General features: G+C 42.7%; 1 protein-coding gene across 7 annotated transcripts in view; it reads right to left on the bottom strand.

Moving 5' to 3' along the window:
* Nucleotides 1-13350, bottom strand: part of C12H2orf88 (chromosome 12 C2orf88 homolog) — a 342050-nt gene that overhangs the window by 14666 nt on the left and 314034 nt on the right. The window contains exons 1-2 of one of the 7 annotated variants that reach the window (XM_025403894.1): nucleotides 5083-5325; nucleotides 1473-1477 (exon numbers count right to left, since the gene is read on the bottom strand). The exons of 5 other annotated variants lie outside the window; for them this stretch is intronic. The gene's annotated coding sequence lies outside the window, so the exon portion shown is untranslated. Of the gene's footprint in view, nucleotides 1-1472; nucleotides 1478-5063; nucleotides 5326-13350 lie in introns of those variants that run through there. One more of the 7 variants, XM_025403897.1, reaches the window with a different exon arrangement.

The raw sequence follows: 13350 nt of genomic DNA, 5'->3' as shown, positions 1-13350 counted from the left end.
AGCACTTTGGGAGGCCAAAGTGGGTGGATTACCTGAGGTCAGCAGTTCATGACCAGCCTGGCCAACATGGTGAAACCCCATCTCTAATAAAAATTAAAAAATCAGCCGGGTGTGGTGGCACACGCCTGTAATCCCAGCTATTAGGGAGGCTGAGGCAGGAGAATTGTTTGAACGTGGGAGGGAGAAGTTGCAGTGAGCCGAGATCGCGCCACTGCACTCCAGCCTCAGTGACAGAGCGAAGACTCCGTCTCAGAAAAATAAAAATTGTGATTCTGTATGTAAAGCATCTAGAACTTCCTTGGAACATGGAACATGTTCTGTGTTATTTCCATTCCTTCTCTCTCCAGATTGTCTCCTAAAGCTACTAACATCTAATTATTAAGTGTTCTATTATATCTCCAGATTATAATTGAGGAAAGAGAAGTATAATCTAAGAATGACAACAGTAATTTAGGATTTGGAACAATTAGATGATAGACTAACTGTTGAACAGGAGATAGATGTCTTAAGTCCAGGTATCAATACTTCATCTTATTTACCAGGTCCTCCAGGTAGAGGATAAAAACCACACACATACTCAAGCAGGTATTTCCCTAAGCCCTTCTGGGCGTCACTCTGGCTACCAGGTGGCTTCATCTGGCCACTCCTGTTTATGACCATGAATGTTGACCTTCAATCTGCAGCAATTCCTCCAGCACCATAATATAAATCCTCACAGAGAAATGAAAAGGAGCTCTGACCAACTAGTTAAGAAAACCTGATCTAGAACCTCTCCTCGCTTTATCATTTTGTTAAGTTGGCAGATAAGCCCCAAATTCTAACCACCTCCTTGAGTCACATTTCTTTTGCAAACTCCTGTGCATATGTGTGTTTAAATCTGTTCTATTTATGCCATTACTCTTTTATCAGTTTGATTCACAGGCCTTGGTCACAAACCTAAGAGGGTAGAAGAGCATTTTTCCTCCCCTACAGATTCAATTTCTATTAGTCTTTAGTAAAACCACTTCATTTTAGAACAAGTAGGAGGCATAAATTAATAAAAGAGTGTTAAGTGCTATGCGCTGAATTAAGTTCTAGGCAGCAGTATATGTAATTTCGAGCACTGAAAAGAATCATTACTCTGGTATAGAAACATGGAAGAACATAGTGTTCAAATTCACTAGGACTCTAGGTCAGAGGACCAAGAATTCAGAAAATTTTGCCATTTAAAGTTTCATAGTTCTTTCATGATCCATATACTCCACTTCTTTACCTAAGGAGTTATTGTAGGGTTCCTATTTTCTGTGGCCAACAGTACAGTGTCTCGGGGGGAAGACAGGTACATTTAATATAAACATTTTTTTAAAGCCCTGTTTTTACCCAATGGACTTAATTTCTCACTAATACAAGGAAATTTCCTCTCCCATCAAGTGAGTCTCCTTGGCTCACCCATGCTCATTTCCTACTCCTAGTCCTCCTTTAAGCTGAAACACACCACCTCGCCTTTATCTCCACCCAGCACCCTTTTTCCTGTTCCCTACTTAAACCCAAGTACTATCTTTGAGGATAGGGGAAGCCCCATCTCCTTCCTGCAGACTTCCCAGTCCTCCTCCCACCCTTCCTCAGAATTCTGTTCTTGAACTGAAGTCTCGTCTTTAATGTATAAGTGCTGTCTCCCCAAATGAGATTAGATATTCCTCAAAGGCAGGAGTTGTTTTTTTTTTTTTCTTTATTTTGTACAGAACAGTTCTCTACATCAAGGTGACTAATGAATGCTTATTAAAGGTTTCCCATTTGTCAACTCTCCATATGCCTGCAGTATGTTAGATGTTGGGAATAAAACAGTGACATTTACATAGTTCTGCCTCTTGCAGGCTGTTTACATGCAAAGGCTACAAACTTGCAGTAGTGTTTGGGCCAGTGCAGTGTTGAAACTGTCCTGAATTAGAATACTTCTAAGCTAGGCATTCACTCTTGGGGTCACATATCTGTTACTCCCTCCCATTCAGCTTCAGTAATTTATGTTACCTTCAGCCCCTTGTGAAACACTCTTAATTTCACAACTTTTAACTTACAAGGAATAAATTCATTCTTAAAATACAAGGCTCTTCGCATGTGAGGTACTGATTATTTACTACTGCCAAAACTTTCAACATCATAACACCTTGAGTGGTTCTATTTCTCAACCACCGACTTAGTGCATGTTGTGCATAGTATACTTACTATACGGAAAGTGTAGTAAGAAAGGCTCATTTTAAAATTCTCAAATCCAAGGATAGATGGCGTATTAACTAATGAGAAAGAAAACAAAACTGCTCAACAACTGTTTTGCTGCCTTAAAAGCAAATGATTTCAAGCTGGAAAGCATGGAAACCTCACTAAGAGAGAACTAAGGTGCAAGAAGAAGAGGTCACTTTAAAAGAATCCATGCCTTCACATTCTGGTGAATTATATTCCAGGGTACCAGGAGAACCTGCAGATGTCAGCACAGAACTATCCTGGCAACCTCTGGAAAAACATGGAGAAGAAGGGCAGCCTCAAGAAGCTACAGATTCAAACACAACTTTTCCCCCCAGTGTTTTTATTTTTAATATTCAAAGCTAAAGGAAAGAATTAGAATTCCTAGACTTCACAGACTGATAGTTTGACATCTATCTCTAGCAAAATTCAAACTTAAACATTAAACAAGGAACAATGGGGGGTGGGGGGAAAGACTGGGGATTTCTAGGAACTAGCAGTGTGCTAAGAATCATTCATTTTTAAACTCATGTTATTTACTTTTGTGGTAGATCAGGGAATATGCAAGATCTTTACTTTTCAGCAAGACATTTTTCTCATAATGTCTTTATGGAGAAGACTGCTCTATGGACTAGAATAGTTTGATAAGAAAGGGCTGAGTCCAGCTAATTCATTAGTTCAAGCAAAATCTACTGAAGGCCAACTAGATTTCCAGCCAATATTGTACCTGGCGTTTTCATTACTTTGAATTTTAACAACCACCCTGAAAGGCAGATGTTACCTCATTTTACTGATACTGAAAATAAGTTTCTCAAGGTCACAAAGCTAATAGGTATCAGGGCCAGACTCCAAAACCAGCCTCCAAAAATCCAGGACCATTCCTACTGTGCCACAGGTTTCTAGAGGTACCACAATCATAGCAAAAGAACATGTCCTATCTATTTTCAGTGACTTGAATGTCTGGTGAATAAACTCAGCAAATGTGTAGGTGACACAAAACTGAAAAGTAGAATTAACATGATGAATGACATAAGATGAAAACATCTATCTAACAAACTGCAAACCATACAGAGGCTTTAAGTAATACAAGCCAACAGAAAAAAGAAATTCAGATTCAAGAAATGCTTAACTGCATAATTAAAAAATTAATAAAGCCTACCTTTATTTTTGTCTCCTTTGCTTGACAGCAAAGCACATGGGGTATGGAGGTGAGGTTTTTAGTCAACTTCTGTGTATTTACTACAAATGCCAATTAAGCAACAGATGATTTCATTTGAAGATGGCAACTTATTGCACCCTGCACTGTTTGGGTTACGCTGACTTACTGAATTCAATTTTAGGCTAAGGATCTTTAGCACAGAGAAGGGTCGTGGGTAAGGAAGGAAACAAAAAACTAGTATTTATTGAAGATAACTAACATTTACTGACTCCTAGGCACCTCTACTAAGTACTTTATTAAGATTATTAATTTAATCCTCACAGTAACCCTAGGGTTAGACAAAGCATATTATTCCCATTTTACAGATGAGAAACTGAGGCTCAGGGATCTGAAAGGCTGTCAAGCAAAGGAGACAAAAATATTATTTTGTATCACTTTAGACCTTTCGTTTCTTAACTATTTTTGGGTCACGGACCCTTCTCAGACTCTGACTAAAGTTTCAGATCTTTTTTGCAGAAAAATCTTGTTTCTAAGTTCACAGTTGGAGCGCTATTCGCCAGGTAGGACTAATGAGAAACAGGTGCGGCTTCCTAAGGGGTTGTCAGTTCAGCGTAAACAAGGCCTTGCTAACAACAGAAAAGGAGGAACCCCTCAAAATGTAATGAGCTCCCTGTCACTGAAGTGTTCAATCAAAATGTGGCTGGCCTGTCAGGAGTGCTATAGAGGAGATAATAAAATGGATTGGAGGTTGGTCTACAATTTTAAAGCACCCTTTTGTTACAAGATTGTGTGAACCTAAATAAGTAATGCTTATAATTTTTGTTTAATGGCAAAACAAAATTAAAAACTGAAATTATTCTTCCAGACTATGCTCCTTGAAAGCAGAATGCATAAATAATGTTATTTCCCATCTATTTATGATAGCCATATTAGGTGCTTGAAAACAGCCTCATCCAAAGGGAAAAAGAGCCAACTGTTGATCTTGGTTTGATTTATACTTTGTCATAATACAAGTAGATTCCATATTCCTCTCAATTCTTATCTAAAAATTTCCCTGAGAGAGCTGTCACATACACTAGATCCTAAAAAGATGGTCTTTGATAAGAACCTTTACTAGTTTACAATTTTATGTTAACGTAATCCCCTAAAGGATAGGGGAGGGGCTGGTGTCAGACCAGAGACATAAGCGAGACAACGCCAATTGTTCTGCTTTGCTTCTTTGACCCCTTCACTCATGGCAGGATCTTACCTGTCTACTCCTCTTAATTTCTTATTTGCACCATTTCACCTCCATATTCAGCCTCCCACAGCTCCAAAGAGCACAAGAGCTAATACTTTGCTCATGATATGCCATTCAGAGCACAAGCCTGACAGCTTGGCATATCAATGCAATGTTCATGGGCAAATCTCTCACCTGAAAATCTTCACTCTTCAGGTAGGAAGCAGGGTGGAATTGCAACTCATAATGAGGTACCTTTCATTGGGAAGCCCAGAACAAGATTGAAGCGGTGGGGGCTAACTCTTCTCCATTAGGGGACGGAGATGTGAGGCTCTATCCACGGCAGCGGGCTGAGAAACGTCTCGTTTAATTAAAGCCTCCTGTAACTCATGGGTTTCTGCCATTGAAAAATCTAAAAGGCACAGCTGACAAAGACCGACACACACTCGCCATTCATCAGTCACCCACCTCCCAGATGTTCACTTACACATCGCCTGGCAGCTGCGCGCCCATGGCACGTCCGGACAGCCGTGCGGACCCCGGAGGCAGCCTGCGCTCAGGCCCGGGGCGGGTCTCCGAAGCTCCCGGGGCGGCGCTGCAGTGTAAGGGGGGCTTGCTGGCGTCTGGGCGGGCGGCAGCTGAGGCCCGGCGGGGGCAAAGTGCAGTCCAGCTGCCAGGGCAACGGCGCCGCCTTCTCGCCGGCGCCCGGCTCAGCCAAGCGGCAGCATGTGGAGGACGGGGCGTCCTTTGGCTGCGCTTGGGCTCCCGGCCCCTCCTCCTGCCGTCGCCGCCGCGCTCGCCGCGCGCTCCTCGCGGGTTTGCGCCCCGCATCCGGCCCCCAGACGGCCGCCTAGGGGCGCTCAGCTTCAGGGCGCGCCCTCTGGGAGCGGCCCACGAATTTCGGGTGGCAGAGGGTTGCCTCGATACTTCCTCAGGCGCAGGGTCCGAGGCAGGGACGGGCGGGGCGGAGCTGGGTTGTCAGCCGGTCTGTCTGGGCCACCACCCTCACGCCCCCCGCAACTACCAAGCAGCTGCCGGCGCCGCAGCGGGAACAGACCCACAAAGATCAATGAAAGCAGAAGCCAGTGAGGCATCGCAGAGGTCAATGAAAGAAAGAGCCAGGGAGGCATTTCGCTGTCCCGGCCCCTGGCCCTGCCCCTGGTCTCGGCCACCTGGGCTGCGAACTCTCCTGAGCTCCGCCCTGGTGGGAGGGGGCTCTGCCCTCCAAGGCCTCTCCCCCGCGGGGCCTGCCTTGGGACAACAGGTGCTAGGCCGCGACGCTGAGCCCGCCTGCAGGGGGCCCCGCAGCCTGGCCGCGGCCTTCCCAGCTAAGGGTTCCTGCTCTGACCTGAAACCCCACTCTTGCAGAGCTAGGCCAGGGATTCCGCCCTTCCCACCTCATTTGCACCATGAGTATGCAAACCAAAAGTGTTGGAAGTACTTAAACATTTAAAGGACACATGCATTTTATACTTTTCTATACAGAAATACTCAAGAACATTTTCCAAGCTTGTTTCTCTTTCAAACAAAGTATCTCGAAAGGCCATTTTCTCACTTTTTAAAGCATTGAATATCACTGCCTCAAAACATGGCCATTATTCCGTTACACTTCCCCGCACAATCCATGTGATGCCTGCATCTGCCCAGCATGATTCTTAGCAATAGTAAAAGTCCCAAGAGAACTACAAAAGAACCATTATTTTCCTTGTGTTCTGCAACGGATTATTCAGTGCGAAATTCATGCTTGAAGGGACCTTAGTGATAATTTTGACTCCACATTACACATGAGGACACAGAGGCCCAGAGTTCAGCAGTACAACGAAAGAGAATGGAACTTAAAAAACTAACAATCTAGAAACTGAGACTTAGCTCTTTGAAGGTACATTATAGTAAAAAATAAATCTAGAGTGCAGAAAAGTTGAGAAATGTAAGTTATACAAAAATCTAGCGCAGAATCTCTTAGATTTTAAATGAATCAAGCATTCTTATTTTTCTCCAGGCTTAAATTAGCTGAAGTTATATTCAAATGCAGTGGCCCAGAAATGTAATTTTTCTTCATGCTAGTATGATTAATGGGATTGGAGTTGGTACATCCTGGCAATCATAGAATGTGAGTATACCTATATGAATTGATTTGTCTGATAAGTATCAATTGTTTTTTCTTTTTTTTTTTTTTTTGAGACAGAGTCTTGCTCTTGTCACCCAGGCTGGAGTGCAATGGTGCGATCTTGGCTCACTGCAACCTCCATCTCCCAGGTTCAAGCAATTCTCCTGCCTTAGCTCCTGAGTGGCTGAGATTACAGGCGCCTGCCACCATGCCAGACTAATTTTTGTATTTTTAGAAGAGACAGGGTTTCACCGTGTCGGCCAGGCTGGTCTCGAACTCCTGACCTCAGGTAATCCACCCGCCTCGGCCTCCCAAAGTTCTGGGATTACAGGTGTGAGCCACCGTGCCCAGCCAGTATCAGTTTTAATGTATACAAATTGATTATACTTACATAAAACAAATTATTCAGTTCTATGTATTTGAGGCACACCATGCTAAATAGTTATGCTCAAATGCAAGGTTCCACTTTTAGGCCTAGTTCTTCACTTAAGTTATGTAATTTTCTTGTGCTCTTCCTTCCCCAGCTTTAAACTTCTATCAACCTAGTGCTGGAATCATCCTTAGGAGACCCCTGGGTTCCACACTGAGGGGATGGTGTCAGTTCTTGATGTGATCTAGGCAGAGGAGACACTTAGAAATTTATGTTTTTTACTTCCCGGTTACCAGTTCAGAAGGAAAGAAAAAGTGGGTGAGAAGGTCTCTGGCCTCCATCAAAAGAGAAACCCATGAACTTGCAAATTTCTTTCACTCAGTTTGAGAACAAACTGGACCAAGTGTTAGTCCTAGTCAGCCTTTGGTCTACAAATGAAGCGGGCCACGAGGGAGCGAGGCCTACACACCAGGCCGAGCTGCTCCTGCCAGGCTGGAGCCGGACCCTTCCTTCACCATCTCAGGGGGCCAAGGCGATCAGGTCTGGCAGGGATGACTAAGGGAGAACTAGTCTGGCAGGGATGACTAAGGGAGGACCTAGCCCGTGGCCTCTGCCATCTGCTTGGCTGCCCTCATGGGTGTGCACTGGAGAGAGTGGAGCAGGGGGGACAAGCCTGGGGCTGGTGGGGAGACGGCACTGCCACCCTTCTGTGGGTGGCCCTCTCCGCTCTCCTCTCTACGGGGCCTCCCTCAGGTCCAGGCCAGTGTGAGCAGGTCCTTGCGGGTTGGGCCTGGAAAAGAGCCTTGACTTCTCTCCTCAGGGCTGCAGGCCATGCTTCTGGTCAAGATGGTGCCATGTAAGACTTGGAGGGAAGATGCGTCGAGGGAACATGGCGCCCTCTGCTGCTGGGATTCGGGAAAGCTGGCTCTCCTCCCAGCCGCCCAGCCTAGAACTGGGAGTCAGGGCACAGCATTTCTGCCCCTCTGTCCTCACCTGGGCTTGAACAAGGATAGAGGCGACAGGAACCAAGAACTCCTCAAACTGGTAGTGGCAGAGACCAACTGCAGGATTTTGAAAGTGCTGATGCAACTTTTTAAAAGCTGGGGAATGAAGCTGGGGTGAGGAAGGACCCAGCGATGGCCTAAGGCGAATGTGGTTAGGGTGAGGGGCTCTAGCAAGTGTTTAGTGGTTTTGTTTTCTCCAGAGTTCATGGAAGTAAAAGCCATAAAAACAGCAATGATAAAATCCTGGAATTTGAACATAAGCAATCTCACCCTAGGGTCCATGCTGTTGACAGGAAAGAAATACTGAGCTGGATTGAGGATTGCGTGTTAAATAGTAAACTTGCAGTTAACAGAATCAAATCAAGGCACTCACTTACTCTTTGCTCTGTAAAGAACTCCCATTTCCAACCCCGGCCCCAAGAAACTTCCACATCAGACAGACCACAGAGGTACATAGCTGACTCCCTCCACTGGTTTCTCTACTTAAAGGAGCACCTTTAACTTCCATTTTTGCCTCAGGGAGACCAGTCAGAGCTTGCACCTCTGGGAGAAGCAAGGGAGGTTATGCCAGTGAGGCAGAAGGGACCTCGTTTCTAAAAGTACTCTAAGCAGTGAGATGATGTGACCTTGTCAGGAAGGATCCAGACCCTGGGATTCTTACAAGCATATCAGAGAGTCAAATGTCTCAGTTGTTTTCTGATAATGAAGTGGTGAGGACTGGAGAGGGAGTTGGCATAGTTTGCGAGTGTTCATTCACATGGAGACTAGAGAACTCATGTACACTAGAGAGAGGTAACGCAAATCAGAGAAAAGATTTATAAAGAATAGAAAATGACACTAATTCCCCACCTGCTCCCACCACCTCCACCCCTACGCCCAGAACTTATCTCAGGTTACAAAATAAAAAGCCAAAGCCAACTGAGCGGACAGATGAAAATTTAAATGCAAACAAGATAAACTTACTGAGGAGACAGAAAAAAAAAATACCATTATGGGATATGAACCCTGATAGAACAGCACATAGGTATGACCATTGAGGAAAGTCATTTTGAGATTCTACCTCTTCGTTTCTCATATAATAATAGTCCACTGGTCTAGGGAGAAAAAAAAAAATTTTAGTGGTTATTGGAAAACATGGCTATTTCTTACATATATTTCTCATTGATCCAGGTTTTATGTGCTAGTTTTTGTGTGTTCAATCTAAAATGATCTCTCCCAAACAGTGAACTTATCTCATATTTGCTAAGATTTTATTTGGATTTGGCTGAGAGGCCCAGATATCTTCTCTGAGTAGGCAACAGACACATTTTCATGTCAGACTCTAATTAAGGTTTTAGGATACAAAGCTTTAAAAATTCAGAAGCAAAAATGGTGTTATTGATTCTTTAACACTTTCTGTAACTCAAGACACCTAAAAATATTTCTTGATGAAGAACTAGGAGTAGGTATGAAAATGATGTCTTGGCTGGATGCAGTGGCTCACGCCTGTAATTCCAGCAATTTGGGAGGCCAAGGTGGGCAGATGACGAGGTCAGGAGTTTGAGACCAGCCTGGCCAACATATTGAAACCCTGTTTCTACTAAAATACAAAAAATTAGCCAGGCGTGGTGGCAGGCACCCATAATCCCAGCTACTTGGGAGGCTGATGCAGGAGAATCGCTTGAACCTGGGAGGCAGAGGTTGCAGTGAGCCAAGATCACGCCATTGCACTCTAGCCGGGGTGACAGTGCGAGACTCTGTGTTAAAAAAAAAAAAAAAGAAAGAAAAGAAAAGAAAGAAAGAAAAATAAAATGATGTCTTATCCTTTGCTCCTGAAATTTTTCATGAACTCTTTTTTACTACTCCTAGTTGTTTCTATGCCCAAGCAGGCTTTAAAACTTTGTTGTGAACCTTAATGACACTGTGGGAAAGACCTCTTCTTATTTACCATTTTCCCAGTATCAAATTGGAAATCATTAGATTACCTTGTATAGGTACAGCCAAACAAGTGAAAATGTAAACCTACCAGCAGAGTTTCTGTTCTAGTACATTCTGTGCTACTGTGACAGAATACCTAAGACTAGATAATTTATAAAGAACGGAAATGTGTTTTCTCACTGTTCTGGAGGATGGGAAGTCCAAGATCATGGCACCAGCAGGTTTGGTAGGTTTTCTGGTGAGGGCTGGATCCTCCAGAGGTGGGGAACCCTAGCTAAATGCTGCAAAAAGCCTCGTTTAAAGGGGTCTTAATCCCATTGACAAGGGAACAGCTCCAAAGGCCTAATCACCTCTTAAAGGCCCTACCTCTTAATCCTATCACATCAGCAACATCTGAATTTTGGAGGGAACATTCAAACCATGACAGTTTCCCATAGTATTTTAATATATATCATGATATGATTAAAAGCTCTTATGAATTAAATTTTCCAAACAGTACTGTAGGCCATTGTAGTCTTATTCATTATGTCACTGAAGTGAGAAGTGATTGACATTATCTTCCTTATGTGGAAGACGAAAATCAAATAGCCCCTCCAAGCTTCTCATTCCTGAAGAAAAAAATTCTTTAGTTTTTCTCACAGAATTTTCTTTACTCCCATTTGTCAGGCTTCTCTAGACCCATTCTGGTTCTCCAAGTGTAACTAAATGTCTGGCAACCCAAACTAGGGAACAGTTCCAAATAAGAGTTTAATGCAGAGCATGACAGTATTGTGGAACAGTATCTCCTGACCATGTCATGTATAATCCAGTTCTGCTCATTATATTTACAACTCTATAAGCTGTCAACTATACTGTCAGTCTATTTCCTATCACTTGTTTGCTTCTTAAAGTTGTTCTGCATTCATTTTTCTGTTGAGTTTGCTCTTTAAGTTTACTGATGTACATCTGTCAGTAAACAAGCCTCATGTTCCTATACAAGATCTGTCAAAAGATCTTTATGCTGAACTTAAATACATTTTGAAATCTTTAAATCATCATTAATAGACACTATATTTCTATGGTATAAGTAGATTTAACAATCCCCAAAGAGGTAGACATGCCTGGAAATAAAGAAGCTTCTGATATTGTTGTTATTGTTGTTGTCTTTTATGGTTACCTATATTTGTTCTACCATTCCCCCCAACCAAATTCTGAGCATCTTGAGGATAGGAACTATGTGCTCTGTGTAATCTATGTATCTTATGTACTTATTTCCAGCACCCGACATATGGAAGGCATGAAATGTTTGTGGAGTTGAGCATGATTCTTTGCTTTGGTACTTTATATCATTTCATCTCAGTTTAAACAGAGAAGAAAAGCATTACTGCTTAGGCCCATGAATCCAAACTTCTATAAGTCTTCACCTACATTTATTTTGATAACCATTTTTGGCGTTAAGATGGGGCCAACTTTTATTTGCTTACAAATGTGAATATAAGACATAGTTAAAAATCAGATAAATACTGCAGTAACCATTGGTCCAAAATTTACTATTTCAAATTTCATATTATATTACATGTTTTGTTTTTTTACTTAGGGCATATGTGCCTTTCAATATGAGTCACTTTCCATTGTCTCACTGCCTTGGGTGTTAAAAACAATCTGTCCCAATTTGATCAAAATAGTTTAGCTTCTCCCTGGAATTATGGACTTTCATATATTTATTAGCTCATGATTTTTAAATTAAATATTTGACTAATATACCTTGAAAGGGGGCATAGCCACATAACTGAAGACATTAGAATATTTATCCTGAAGAAGTTAAGGGGAATGAGAAGAGAGATCTGAGGGGTATTCGTATGGACAAGGGACTGTATTTAATCTACATTGCTCTGACAGGCAGTACTAGAACCAGCAGGAAGAAGTCATGGCAGTGTTGGAAGTAAATGCTCAGTGCCGCCAAGTGAAAATAGCACTCAGGCAAAAGTTTTCTCAGCAAGGCAATTTACTTATATAGAAGGGTGTGTTTTGCAGATGGAGTAATGGCGAGAGCACACTAGACAAGGGAGGGGAAGGGAGCTTATTCCTAATGCAGCTAGTCCCTACTGCTATGTCTTTCCCCGGGTAGGGCTGGACCACACAGTCTAAGCTAATTCTGATTGGGCTATTTTAAAGAGAGCAAAGGTAGGAGCCGGAGTGGCAGGGTGAGTAGTTTTGGTGGGAAGGATGGTTACAGAGCAGGTGACTAAGGATGACTAAGGACAGAGCAAGTGACTAAGGACAGAGCAGGTGATAGAGGGTAGGAGGGGGTTGTTTACTGAAACTAGGGACAAAGAGACGTAAAGAACAAGAAAGACTTTAAGATGGAGAACAAAGAACAGGAAAGCTGAACATACTGACATATTGGTTCTTTGGAGAGGAACTCAGAACTCATTGTACTTAACAATTTTCTCCGTCTTGAATTTTAAAGGAAGTTAACAGGCTAAACTTTGAAGAGGAATTTACTGTATCCTACAGCAGGAAGTTATGGATTTAATTAAGAGAGGACTGTCTATTGGTTATAATTTAGAAGACGATGGTCTGGTTTGTGAAATGGTGAGCTTCCCCTTCAACCAGAAGTCAGGTGATCTATCTGGGAAGCTATGAGGGAGATTTTTACAAAGAAGAATAAAATTTCTCAAAGCCAAGATTCTATCATTTTAGGAGTTGTTTCGCAATATAAATTCATATGCACTTGGCATTTGAAATGCATTCATCCCAGCACTACAGGCATTATCTTGACGTCTTACAGTATATGCCCTCTATGAGGACAGAGTGAGTTCTGCTGTGGTCCTTGGCTAAGGAGGCAGTTTTCAATCTTTTGAACATTTTTCCTTAGAAAGCAAACCAACTGCCAAATGTTGAATGAATTGGTACTCACGAATTCCAGATAATTCAACATAAGAAACTATCCATGTAGTCGTATTTTATGGTGTGTGATATTTCACCTAACTGCTAACCTTATTGGATATAGTGGAGAATTAACTCTAACTTAGAGATAATAATAATAGTTACTATTTATTGAGCATCTACTATGTGCTGAGAACCATAACAGCCCTTCACATGCCATCTCATTTTTATTTTATTTATTTAATTTTTTTTTTTGAGATGGAGTCTCTCTTTGTTACCCAGGCTGGAGTGCAGTGGCATGATCACAGCTCACTGCAACGTCTGCCTCCGGGGTTCAAGCGATTCTCCTGCCTCAGCCTCTAGAGTAGCTGAGATTGCAGGTGCCCACCACCACGCCCAGATAATTTTTTTGCATTTTCAGTTGGGATGGGGTTTCGCCATTTTGGCCAAGCTGGTCTCCAACTCCTGACCTCAGGTGATCTGCATGCC

Source organism: Theropithecus gelada, chromosome 12 (assembly GCF_003255815.1).
Source record: "Theropithecus gelada isolate Dixy chromosome 12, Tgel_1.0, whole genome shotgun sequence".
In the NCBI taxonomy this organism is placed as follows: domain Eukaryota; kingdom Metazoa; phylum Chordata; class Mammalia; order Primates; family Cercopithecidae; genus Theropithecus; species Theropithecus gelada.
The sequence above is the reverse complement of the archived record's forward strand: the minus strand, read 5'-3'. Positions and strand labels throughout refer to the sequence as shown.